Below are 13,387 nucleotides of genomic sequence, written 5' to 3'. Positions count from 1 at the left end.
GGAGTGGGATTTCAGCTCAAAATCCCACCATTCTGGCTCTCTATCTTCTAAAGCGGTGGTTCTCAGCCTTCCTAATGCTGCAACCCTAATCAATGCCTCCTGTTGTGGTGACTCCCAAACCATAACAAGATTTTCATTGCTACTTCATAACTGTAATTTGGTACTATTATGAATTGTAATGTAAATATCTGATATGCAGGATGTCTGATACCCGTGTCGAGAGCCACAGATTGAGAACCACTGTTCTAAACCTTTAGGGGAGCTTGTTTATTTGTTCGAGATAGAGCCTCACTGTGTAGCTGAGGCTAGACTTGAACTTGTAGTAGTCTTCCTGCCTTATCCTCCTGAGTGGCAGGATTTCAGATGTGAGTCAACATGTCCAGTTTACCTTATAAAATGTAAAGGAAAATTATTATTTTTTAAGGAAAGAAAGATTTATTTTGGAAGAAGGAAGTTTAGAACTTTAACTCCTTTGTTTCCTGACTAGGGGAAAAGGAAACGGTTTAGCTTTTTTTTTTTTTTTTTTTTTTTTTTTTTTTTTTTTTTTTTTTGCTTTTCGAGACAGGGTTTCTCTGTGTAGCTTTGCGCCTTTCCTGGAACTCACTTGGTAGCCCAGGCTGGCCTCGAACTCACAGAGATCCACCTGGCCTGAGTGCTAGGATTAAAGGCATGCTCCACCACCGCCTGGCCTGCTTTGTTCTGTTTTTCACTTGCCTTTTCTGTCTGCTAATGGGAGGCAAATCTGAGACCCGGTTGTGAAGTTGAGTGGCAGCTGGGAAGCTGTGTTTTCTAGGCAGGCCAGATGAGGGCAACACTGAGCTCTGGGCATGAGGAAAGGAAGGGCTCAGCCCTGGGAGGACCAGGGGGCCCAGCTGGCCTCTGCTTCTGCTTACAGGGACCCTCCTCTTTTTCACAGAGATGAGCTTTGCACATCCCTGTCAGTGCTCATCTTTTCTGGAAGGTTCCTGAACCACTCCAAAAGGAAAAAAAAGATAGACAGATCTGCCTTCTCCCTGTTCCTCCTTCCCCAAGGCAGGGAAGGCTTTTATGCCAATACTGGAGAAGTGTAGCCTCGGTTCTCCATTAATCATTATGTCAGGCTGTTCTGTACATCTACATCAGTGGATTGGAGGGTGCTTTTCACTGCGGAGCTGTTTGATTCCTTTTCTGGTCCTGATCACTTGAGGGCCTCACGGGCTGTCTGTGTGGAGTGTCTCAGTTTGTGTGCTCAGTGAGATGGCAGGCACTGGATGCTTTTGCCCTCTAGATATTGGCAGGAGGAGGACAGGGCTGTGCTGCCTTGTCCCGGAGGAGCCAGCCACCATAGATGCCATGCTGTCTGTGGTGCTAAGCACAGCTTGTTATGGCTAGTGAACTTGCTTGGGTAATGCCCTGATTTGGAGGCAACATTAACAAACAGAAAGATTAGGTGTGAGAGTCAAGACTGCACAGCAAGTTATGACATACGGTACAGCATGGGCTTGTTGCATGCAGATGTATGGGGAAAGTGACATATAAAGCATTCATATTAATGTGGGATCCATCCACAGCAACTTAGGAAAGGGAGACTAATAGGCTACAGTTCCCAGAAAATAACGGTACAGACCTTCAGCTTATGAAAAGAGAGCCGTTTGGTGATGGGCTGCGAGATCAAGGAACGTGAAATGAACTTTACACCAGGGAACCTGAAGAAGAATTGGATTCAGGCAGGGTAAAGAGTGTTTTAAATAACAGAAAAATCAAAGTTCACTTGATTTTGTACCAATTACTTAATCTCTAGGAAGACAGTTTTCCTTCCTGAAGATCAGTTGTTGTTCCCCAGATCAAGCGCAGGTGTCAGTCAAGGGCGTGTGGGAGTGCAGGTGCAGGTCGAGCATCCCTGCATCCGAGCTCCTGCATCCAGAATGCTCTGAATCCATAACAGTTTGAGCTTCAACAGTGAAGTCTGTGCAGATTCCTAAGTCCGGAAAACCCTGAACTGTAAAACACCTCTGGTCCAGGGCCTATCAGATAATGATGTGATACCACTCAGCCTGGGGTACCAAGCCTCCCGCTTGGCTAAAACAGATAGGACCGTTTTTCTTACCTCTCAGGGGCCTCAAAGGTAAAGCTTGTGGGTTTTGGTCTGGTGAGCCAAAGATGGCTGTTGCAACTCAGCTCTCAGCCTCTTCAAGGCAGGGAGGGACAGGACGGCAGGAGTGGCTGGGCCCACTCACTCAGTTAACATCCATGTTCCCAATTCCCATGACGGGTCCTAGACTCAGGTTATGTTGTGCACTGGACTGGCATCCCCCACTTCCACTTTGGGTGATAATAGTAGGAGGAGACGGTGTAAGCTGGGGTATTTTTTTTTCCTTTTATTTTATTTTACAATACCATTCAGTTCTACATATCAGGCACGGGTTCCCCTGTTCTTCCCCCTCCCATCCCCTCCCCTTACCCCCAGCTTACCCCCCATTCCCACCTCCTCCAGGGCAAAACCTCCCCCGAGGACTGCGATCAACCTGGTATACTCAGTCCAGGCAGGTCCGGTCCCCTCCTCCCAGACTGAGCCAAGCATCCCTGCATAAGCTCCAGGTTTCAAACAGCCAACTCATGCAATGAGCACAGGACTCGGTCCCACTGCCTAGTTGCCTCCCAAACTGATCAAGCCAATCAACTGTCACACCTATTCAGAGGGCCTGATCCAGCTGGGGGCCCCTCAGCCTTTGGTTCATAGTTCATGTGTTTCTATTCATTTGGCTATTTTTTTTCAATAATTGAGTAAAACCGAAATTTATTATAAGCCACAGTCGTCCTAGGGACCTCCATGCTATATATATAGCTTCCATGGTTCTATGGGTTGTGGTCTGATTATTCTTTATTTTATATCTAGAATCCACTTATGAGTGAGTACATACCATGACTGTCTTTCTGGGTTTGGGTTACCTCACTCAGGATGATTTTTTTCTAGTTCCATCCATTTGCCTGCAAATTTCATGCTTTCATTGTTTTTCTCTGCTGAGTAGTACTCCATTGTGTATATGTACCACATTTTTTTCATCCATTCTTCCGTTGACGGGCATCTAGGTTGTTTCCAGGTTCTGGCTATTACAAATAGTGCTGCTATGAACATAAGCTGGGGTATTTTAATAAGAGGCCATAAGTGTTCAAAAGAAAAGATGCAGCCGCATAGGAAGAGAGAAAGGAAAGGCTGGGACGCAGAGGGGCTGCTGACTCAGAAGCTGTGCTTTAAGGATCCCTGGCTTAGACTGTGTCTAGGACAGGCCCCTGGGGGCGGGGGCAGTGGAGGGGGGGGCGCAGTTAGCTAGGAAGTATAGATCATGGTAGACACCAGCAGTGTCACACAGTGTGCAGGCCTCACAGCCTGGGCCTAGCTCAGAAGCCCTGGAGCATAGTACTCCCTGCTGGGATGGGTATTATTGGGATTCTTGTCTGTGCGATCTGATGCTCCTGGAAGACTATGATACTAGGCAGAGGGGCCCCTTGAGGGAGTTCTGGGAGAGAGGCCACCTGTGGAATAGGATGGTCAAACTTGCATCTGGAGGAGAACTAAACACTGGAGGGGCCCTGCAGAGAACCAGGCGGGCAAGAGTCACCTGAGAGGCCTGATGCTGATGCCAAGCCACGTCGGCCATGCAGAGGAGTGCCTTTCTTGCCTTACAGTTTGGGTGCCCATGTGTCACCTACTGGCATCTCCAGGGCTGTTTTAATGGCGTTGCTCCACATCTTCATTTAGGTAGTTAAGCCAGGCAAAGCTCTTGAAGATGGAAAGGAGCCAGGAAGTCAGAGGATGTGGCAGGCGCAGACTTCTTTCCAAGACAGACAGTGGGAGCGCCATGTTTTTGGAAACCCCAAAAGAAAAGTGCCTCCTGTGTGCAGGCTGGGGCATCTGGGCCTCAAGACCCTCGTCTGTTGTATTAGACACTCTAGAGGAACAGAACCTACAGAATGTTCATGTTTACAAAAGAAAGTATTAGATTGTCTTACACAATGGGCTAGGTAGTCCAACAGTGGCCATCTGCACACTGAAGAGGCTAAGAACCCAGGAAGCTGCACAGTCTGCGAGGCTGGTACTGAAGGCCAGGGGTTCAATATGAACCGGAAGGTCAAAGAAGGATTCTGATTGTCAGTGAAGAAGGGCGTGGCAGGATAGATGCTCTTAGCAGCAAGGAGTGTGAGCAGACAGACAAGCAACCCTGCCTCTCTCTTGGACCTCTCTATCGGGGCTGCTGCTAGAAGATGCTGCCCCTGGGGACGGTCTTAGCCTTCAGTTAGTCCTCACAGACCTGCTCAGAAGCAAGGCTCTTGGTTGATCCCAAATGCAATCCAGTTGACACCCAAGATTAGCTCTCGCAGCTGTGAAGTGCTTTGTCGCTCTGTCACCTGCCCTGCTGCTGGGACACACATGTCAGGATGTCAGGGAGAAAACCGAAGCCTTTGTTTGAAAAGTCTTAACTGAGCGAAGCACACCAGGCCGGGGAGGGCACAGTGTAGTCTTGCATGAGCTTCCGAAGGACTCTGCTCACCTGACTGGTGGGCCACAGAGAGGAGGCTGTGGGCCCAGGCAGAGTTGTGTGGATGGGAACACGTGCCCCTTCCTGCCCCTTCCTGTCCATTTTAGTCACATGACTTGGGCTGCAGGCCAGTGCATTCCCCACTTTTAGTCTCTTGGCTCTGCTCTATGGCATTGTGACCTGCTGTCTCTGGTGCTGGCTGTCTCATGAGCAGTCATTGTGATTTAAATCAGTGTGCAGAAAAACATCTCTAGGATCAGTGGCTTCCATGCTTGCCTCAAACCCACGCCAAACGAATGTTCTACATTTAGTTTTTACAATGTTCACTAAACTGAAAAAATAAAACAGTGAGCTTCCCAATAGCAATCCTGTCAGCTGGTTCCCTTAACCCCCAGAGCTGCTGACACAGGATTCCGTCAGCCTCCAGTTATGCACCGGCTTCTCTCATTGATCCAGTGAGTTTACTGTGGGACAGCACGTGTGCCTCGTTTTCCTTTCCAGCTCTGCACAGCAATCTAGTGAGAGAAGCCCCTCCACGCACAAGGGTCACGGTCAAGGAGCCCCTTCCCTCCCTGGCCTGTGCTTTGTTATGCTGAGGTTTCATTGCCTAGAACGTGACTTCCAGAATCCTCCTTGTTACTCTGACACTTGTGCAATTGGTATGTGGCAGGTGTGTCCCTGACAGCCTATCCAGTGTGGAGATGGAGACAGGCCAGCCCTCCCAAAGAGCCTGGCTCTGCATCTCAGGCCTGTGCTGCTGGCTGCAGAATGCTCAGGTGTATCTCAGCTCTGATTCTTAGCTCCTGACATGGAAATGAGCCATAAGAGAGGAGGCTGAGTGCTCTTCATAAGTGATAAATGGTGGTGGAACCAGGTTTAAATTGATCTCAGGACCATGTAATGTGTACATGTGTTAGAATAGCACGTGGTAAGCTAGGCATGGTGATGCCTGCCTGGAATCTCAGCACCCAGAAGACCAGGGAAGGAGGGTCAGCAGTCCAAGGGCCTTAGTTATATAGCAAATTCAAGGGCAGCCTGGATTATATGAAGTCCTGTCTATGAAGAGAAGAAGAGGGAAGGGGCAAAACATTTTTTAAAAATCACATACTATGCCATTCTGGATCATTTAAAATGAATTTAAAATTTTTTTTTTCTGATATATATTTTTTATTTTACAATACCATTCAGTTCTACATATCAGCCATGGGTTCCCCTATTCTCCCCCCTCCCACGCCCTCCCCTTTCCCCCAGCCCACCCTCCATTCCCACCTCCTCCAGGACAAGTCCTCCCCCGAGGACTGTCATCAACTTGGTAGACTCAGTCCAGGGAGGTCCAGTCCCTTCCTCCCAGACTAAGCCAAGTGTCCCTGCATAAGTTCCTGGTTTCAAACAGCCAACTCATGGAATGAGCACAGGACTTGGTCCCACTGCCTAGATGCCTCCCAAACTGATCAAGCCAATCAACTGTCTCACCTATTCAGAGGGCCTGATCCAGCTGGGAGCCCCTCAGCCTTTGGTTCATAGTTCATGTGTTTCCATTCATATGGCTATTTTTTTTCAATAATTGAGTAAAACTGAAATTTATTATATGCCACAGTTGTCCTAGGGACCTCCATGCTATATATATAGCCTCTATGGTTCTATGGGTTGTGGTCTGATTGTTCATTTTATATCTAGAATCCACCAATGAGTGAGTACATACCATAACTGTCTTTCTGGGTTTGGGTTACCTCACTCAGGATGATTTTTTCTAGTTCCATCCATTTGCCTGCAAATTTCATGCTTTCATTGTTTTTCTCTGCTGAGTAGTACTCCATTGTGTATGTGTACCACATTTTTTTCATCCATTCTTCCGTTGATGGGCATCTAGGTTGTTTCCAGGTTCTGGCTATTACAAATAGTGCTGCTATGAACATAGCTGAGCATGTATCTTTATGGTATGTATCAGCATTCTTTGGGTATATGCCCAAGAGTGGGATGGCTGGGTCTTGAGGTAGTTCGATTCCTAATTTTCTGAGAAACCGCCATACTGATTTCCACAGTGGTTGTACAAGTTTACATTCCCACCAACAGTGGAGGAGTGTTCCCTTTGCTCCACATCCTCTCCAACATTGGTTGTCATTGGTGTTTTTGATCTTAGCCATTCTGACAGGGTGTAAGGTGGTATCTCAGAGTCGTTTTGATTTGCATTTCTCTGATGATTAAGGATGTTGAGCATTTCTTTAAATGTCTTTCAGCCATTTGTAGTTCTTGTTTTGTGAATTCTCTGTTTAGCTCTTTAGCCCATTTTTTAATTGGACTGTTCAGTGCTTTGATGTCTAGTTTCTTGAGAATTTAAAATTTAAAAAGGTATGTCCATAATTCCATGAGCCCCCAAGAGTCGAGGGCAGAAGGAACAAAGTGGGGTGCGCTTGAGTTGGTGTTTCAGGAGGTTTAACAGCAGGCTAGCTCTGCTCAGAAACTGCACTCATTGTTTCCGTAAAACAGTGCTCCTCACAGAAGAGCATGGCTGCCTGCTGCAGCGTTCTCCATGGGGAGGTGCATGGCTGCAGTTACACTCGGTTAAAGGACAAGGTCCTGGGAACTGCCCGCACCTGTATCCACTTCTGCTCTGCCTGCTGCCCAGCTTCTGTAATCTAGACAGTGTCACTCTCCAGGTGCAGGGGCTTCAGGTGGAGCGTGCGGCCTTAGAAGGATTGCCTGAGCTCTGAACACCTTAGTCCTAGCACCTAGGAAGTGGAAGCAAGAAGATCAGGAGTCCAAGGCTGCCTCAGCTGCATAAGATAAATACCCAAAATAGGATGGAATGTGCTAGAAGGCTAAATTAGGATCCATGTCTCCAAATGTGTCTGACTTTTAAGAATATTTTCTCATTCTAATACCTTCATTTTATCTTGTGTAGGTATCAATCTCTATGCCACTATGTTGAATTTCTTCCTTTTTACATCTTGTAAAAGTCTTGGTGAGGTATAATACAAAGTTCACTTACTGGTTAAAAACAAAACAGCAGGGGCTGGAGGTGAGATGCTTGGAGAAGCACTGGCTTCTTGTAGATAACCCAGGGTTCGATTCCCAGCACCCACATGGCGGCTCGAAACTGTAACTCCAGCTCCAGGGGAACCTGGCTGGCTTCTGGGGGCACCACGTACTCAATGTGGTGCACAGACAGATGCCGGCAAAACATTCATACACATAAAATGAGTAGTTTTTTGAAGCTCACAGTTTCTGAGTCCTGAGGGCCTGGGAATTCCTATCTTGGCTATTTGTATGGACACTCCTGTCAGTTCAGTTTCCCATTTGTGAAAATGGAGGCGTAACAGGTTGTCTTGGTCTGTGAGGGTCTGCGAGGGCCTCCATAGCAAAGCACCCCAGAAGCAAATCCTTGCTCTGGAGTCTGGAGCTCAAGGTCATGGTCTCTGGTGCTTGCGAAGGTTTTTCCTTGTGTTTTGTCTGGGTCAAAGTTCCTTTTCATTTTATGTCACCCTAGTCATCTCATCTCATTTTTACCTAAAGAGAGTCACAGCCTTAGTGCTGGGAGTCAGCACCCGAGCCACGTAAATGGGGACACCATTGTGGACACAAGAGCATGCCTGCCCTGTGACCACTCCATCAGCCTGTTGTTACAGGCAGCCCAGTAATTATGATGGGCTTATTACCCTGTCCTCTGGTATCTGATAGGGCCATTTCTCTCTCTGCCCCAGATCCAGAATGTTCTAAATCTTTGAAATGATTCATTTTGTGTCCCCATTCCCTTCCTTCTCCCCCACCCCATCCTGCCATTGTAGCCCTGTGCCAGGGTTCTGTGATTGGTGTGTGGAAGTTTGCCCTGCTGGTTCTAAACCCAGCCATTGCCTTAGTCTTCACAATCACTGGAACCAGGCAACTTCTCACACAGCTACTGTTCCCGACTCTCCATCTCAGAAGCAATGCTGTGATCTTGCCGTTTGTGAGCAAGTGTCCTTCAAGAAGTCAAGTGATGGCCATGTAGCCCTGTCCTCTACTGCCCTCATCCCTGGGTAGAGGGGTCTGCAGGGAACAGTTGTCCTGGGTTCAGAGAAGTAGCATTCAGCCACCCCCATGGTTGCCCAGCAACCACCTGGCCCTGGAGACTATGGCCCAAGCAGCATGTTCACCGGGCTGTCCCACTCCCAGTCTGGGGATCCCCAGAGAAGCAGCCAGAGGAGCTGGTGCCTGGGCAACTAAGCAGCCTCCTGAGTACTTTGCACATGTTTTTCTCTTTCAGCTGGAGAGTCATCGCTCCGTGACAAAGCCCGGGTGCCTGAGCTGCCACGGCCTACAGAGAAGCCAGTCACCAACAGACAGCGAACGAGTGTGTGTGTGTGTGCAGAGGAAGGCGTGGTGTGCCATTTGCGTGTGCATGCATCTGTTTACACTCTCGTGACCCTGAATGTTGCCTGGGCTGGAGGAGTCTCTGGATCATCCTTGTCACCAGGGCTGCTTCCTCAACTCCAGACACAGGACAAGAAGCCCCAGCAGTGACCTTCAGCCCAGATCTGTCCCTGGGAGCCCCCTTCCTTGTCCCAGTAGAGCGTGGTGGTAGGACCCTAGCTGGAGTTCTGCTCTCTGCTTCCCCAGACTCCTCTTCCTCCCTCCTCTCTTCAGACAACTGAAGAGAGGGCCACATGTTTTCACTCTCACCTAAAGCGTGGGGTTCCAGAGGCAGCCAGAGTCCTGCTGGCTCAATTCCTACTTTTTGACACTAGAACCTAAGCAGGCTGGAGTAGATGCTTCCCATTCAGACTTAACCAGCTTGGCCAGTCTTTTAAAATCCCATGCCACTGGTGGGCTCTTCCTTCGATGTCTAAGACTGCAGACTGGTGTGTTGTATGCTCAGTCCTGCCTATGCCAGCCTCAGACAGCATATCTGTCTTTGTAAGACCTTCTAGAAGCCAAGTGAGGACTAGACTCCAGTCTTCTGTCCCCTCCCTAGCAGCTAGGGGCAAGCCTCAGCCTCCCAGGAGCTGTAGACAGGCCAGGATCAGAGCTGGTGGAGGAAACCAGGTCCCATGGCATAAGGGCCCCTGGTCCTCTGGCCATACTTTCAGGCACAATGCTCTAGCGAGTACTGCTGATACCCAGGCAGGCGAGCTAGCCAGTCTGCGTTCTGCGGGCTTCCAGGATCCACCCTGGACTGATCAGCACCCATACTGCCATGTCAGCTCTTTGGGACTGGGCTTCAAGGGACTCAGACAGAGGGACTGAGGTGTGGGGTCCTGCCTGGTGCAGTTGGTGAAAGGTCAAATAGAGATCACACCTGGCACACCACCCCTTCCCAGAGAGGCAGTAGAAGGTTTGGTCTAGAGAAGCCAAACCTTGCTTTCCAGGGGAGCTATCTCTCCTTCCCACTGTTGGGTCATGTGGAGAAAGAAGTTAGGAAAAGGATTGTGGGTAACTGAGCAAGTCTTCCTTCCGCCCCTGTGGCCTGCACTTGAGCCACAGTGTATGTGTGTGGAGTGAGTGCAGGGTGTGTGTGTGTGTGTGTGTGTGTGTGTGTGTGTGTGTGTGTGTGTGTGTGTTCCTGTTTGGATTTTTGTTCTCACATGTAACATTAAGCTGGCCTTTGGGCCTTTTCCTCTCTACCTCCCCTGTGACCTTTCCTAGCCTCAGAGTTATTAATACCCTTGGCCCTGGCCTTCACTGTGTCAGACCAGAACCCTGGGGCCAGGCTCCCCTCTCCTCCAGCTGTCCAGCACATCTGACAGGCTTCTTTTTGAGATGGCCTCAGGTTTTCTCATCAGAGAGCTGCCTTTAGTCCAACTGTTTATGTCCATCCTTCTGATTAGAAACCTCCTGTGACCGTGTGAAGGAACGGCATGGGTGATGTGTGTTCCGAACCCTAGGGTTTGACCTTCTGCTCCCCAACCACAGGCCAAGAGGAAAGAGCCAGGCGATCTTGCTGGAGGGAAAGCAGAGAGAGCCTGGAGAGCTGGTCTGAGAGGATCAACGGCTAGGTCTGGGTCCAGTATTTATTTTGCAACACCTTCAGCTGTGGGGACAATGCCCTTCTGTGCTTATTTGATGATGGCTCTCTTCCCAAGATACAAGTTGGCAAGATCACCTGTCCCTCCACCTCCTTGACATGCTGGCCCATTTTCAAGACAGCTTTCCAGTGAATGAAGCAGTCCACCCACCCCCAGAGCTACAGGATGGACTGGCCAGGAGCCCTGGGGTGGCTTCGTGTGTCCTTTTGCCTAGCCTGAGTGGCTCTGAGGGCTGTCACGGAGCAGTGCCCCATGTCCTGCTCCCGGGACCTAGCATGGAGAAGAGGTGGTCGCAGGCAAGAAGCACTTTACAGAGCTCCCTGTTGCTGAGAAGGTTGTGTTTCTCCCACAGTATGTTTGTGAATATTACCGTTTTATAAATGTCTGACCCTGTCTGAGTAAAGCTGTGTTGTGTAGTTGATCTTGTGGGGGGTCTGGAACCTGGTGCTACTGAGGTTGAACTTGGGTGAAGCTTTTAAGCCAGGCCATGTTGGTTCCCTTGCAACCGAGTCTCTTATTTCCCCTTGGATAGAGGAGGCTGTATAAACTACTGTGGCAAGCTGGCAGCAACCCTAGAACTTGGTCAGAGTCAGAGTTAGTCAGCTGAAACAATGCAGGGCACCAGACAGGTTCCTGAATGTCACCTCACAATGGCACCAGGCAGCCTACTGAGATCCGGGGCCCTGCATCCATTCTTTATGATGTTCTAAGAATGCATGTGTGCCCTCTGGACACAGTGAAGGAAGCCACAGCCAAGCCCCGAGGCCTGGTTGCTGGCTCTGTCTTGGGCCATCTGGCCAGAGTGCCGTGCACATGGGTGTTCCTGGTGGGAGAGGGGCTCAGGCAAAGCCAGAGAAAATCACAGTCTGCTCTACAGACAGGAGGAGCTTGACTCCAGGACTCACCTCATCCCTGGCTCTGCCTCCAGCCCCCACTGGCCTACTTCCTGCCAAGACCAGGGCCAACCTCCCTCTCTGGGCTTCTCATGTAGTTCTGGCTGGGCTGGAGAAGCTGAGATACCTTTGTTCTTGAGCAGAAGGTTCTAGAAGAGGGGACTGTCCTACATACATGCTTCTGACTTCCTGAGATGCTGCCTATCTGAAGCAAGCACACATTAGCCATGATAACTAGGCAAGACTGCTTTCCTGGGCAGAAGGGAGGCACCGTAACAAGAGCAGATGGTTAGGGCAGGGCCTAGTGTGAGAGGCCTGAGCCAAAAGAGAATGTTAAAGTGACCAAACGCCTATTGAAGCATCAATGGCAGGGAGGGGAGAGGCAGCCAAGGCCCCTGGCTCTGGGCTCTAGAATGTTCTTAGGGCTGAAGCAGGGAGATTGAATTCTGCAAGGCAGGGGCCTGCAGCTTCTTGCTGGGAAAGAAAAGGAGGCAACGTTCCCAGTTGGCAGTCAAGATTTGCAAACAGAAATCCGCAGGCTGTAGAGCATTTGTCTGTCCTGCTCTACCTCTGTGAAGGGCGGGGTCTGTGGCCAGAGGAGTGAAGAACGTGGGGGGAGGCACTCTCACCCACCCAAGCTGGGCCCTGGCCTTGGTAGTCCATGCAGTGTGGGAAAGCCTAATACAGGACCAGGAAGAAACCACGGCTCAACTCAGAGTCAGTGTGGGGAACACAACCAACAGGCCCCAAGAAGCCAGCTCTGGGGCAAGAGGAAGGTCCTGGGCCTTCAGACAACCAACAGGTCCCCAAGGAGCCTGCTCTGGGGCAAGAGGAAGGTCCTGGGCCTTCAAACAACCAACAGGTCCCCAAGAAACCTGCTCCGGGGCAAGAGGAAGGTCCTGGGCCTTCAGACAACCAACAGGTCCCCAAGGAGCCTGCTCTGGGGCAAGAGGAAGGTCCTGGGCCTTCAAACAACCAACAGGTCCCCAAGAAGCCTGCTCTGGGGCAAGAGGAAGGTCCTGGGCCTTCAAACAACCAACAGGTCCCCAAGAAGCCTGCTCTGGGGCAAGAGGAAGGTCCTGGGCCTTAGGGTGGGAGAAGCCAGTTCAGGAGTGTGTGGGTGTGAAAGGGGTGCCCTGCAAAGAATGCAGTGGGAAGACAAGTGCTGGGGAACTGGGCATGGGAGTTCACACTAATCCTCAGGCTTAGCAGGAGACTCAAGATTGTCACCAGTTCCAAGTCAGCCTAAGTTACATAGTAACTTCCAGGACAACCTGAGTCCTGGCATAAAGAGACTTCACAGGGCTAAGAAGCCAAGAGCGGCGCTCAGGTCATCATGGGCAAATGGGGTTCAAGGAGGTCTTGACAGAGGTGCCCCTTTAGAGAGAGTTCTGGGAGAGATGAGGGCTAGATCCCAGTGCTCAGGTGGGTGTTCCCTGCAAGCACTTCTATTCTGTTTCTTCCTCACCACAGACATGGAGGGATCACACCCCATTTTACAGATGGGAAAGACAAGCCTTACAGCTGTGAGGTCACCAGTGCAAGCCCCCATTGCCTGTTTACTTGTGGACCCAAGCTGTGGTCTTAGGCCACCTGGCTCCAAAGCTGACTGCTTTTGGACTCCTCCACCACCCTCTCTCTTTCTCTGCCATCTTCCGAAACCCTCCTTCCTTCCCACTCCCGTTGCTGTGGAGGGCCAAAGACGGACTTGGGGAGCAGGACCCTGCCGTTAGCAACCCGATGCCCTGGATCTAGGCCCCACTCTCTGGTTGCGGGTTCCTGTAGAGTCGGGGGGAGGGGGGTGTTGGGGGAGGCCGCGTGGACCCAGGGCCACCGGACCAAAGCGTCAGCACCTCGGAGAGCGCCGGGGGGCGGGGCGGGGGCGGGGGCGGGGCCACGAGACCCCAGCCTGCCCGGGGGCGCGCGCGGGGCGCTCTCGCGGGGGCCGCAGGCAAAGCGGCGCGCGGTCCGGAGC

The 13,387-nt window shown here is 50.6% G+C and overlaps 1 protein-coding gene across 4 annotated transcripts in view; it reads left to right on the top strand.

The window, feature by feature from the left end:
* Cry2 (cryptochrome circadian regulator 2) overlaps positions 1 to 10,922 on the top strand; it is a 33,711-nt gene extending 22,789 nt beyond the window's left edge. For all 4 annotated transcript variants that reach the window (XM_006995155.4, XM_076570093.1, XM_042275750.2 and 1 more), the window contains one exon: positions 8,761 to 10,922. The gene's annotated coding sequence lies outside the window, so the exon portion shown is untranslated. The remainder of the gene's footprint in view (positions 1 to 8,760) is intronic.
* Positions 10,923 to 13,387: the final 2,465 nt, after the last annotated feature.

This window comes from Peromyscus maniculatus, chromosome 4 (genome assembly GCF_049852395.1).
Source record: "Peromyscus maniculatus bairdii isolate BWxNUB_F1_BW_parent chromosome 4, HU_Pman_BW_mat_3.1, whole genome shotgun sequence".
NCBI classification, from domain to species: Eukaryota; Metazoa; Chordata; class Mammalia; order Rodentia; family Cricetidae; genus Peromyscus; species Peromyscus maniculatus.
This window is presented reverse-complemented; position numbering and strand designations above follow the sequence as displayed.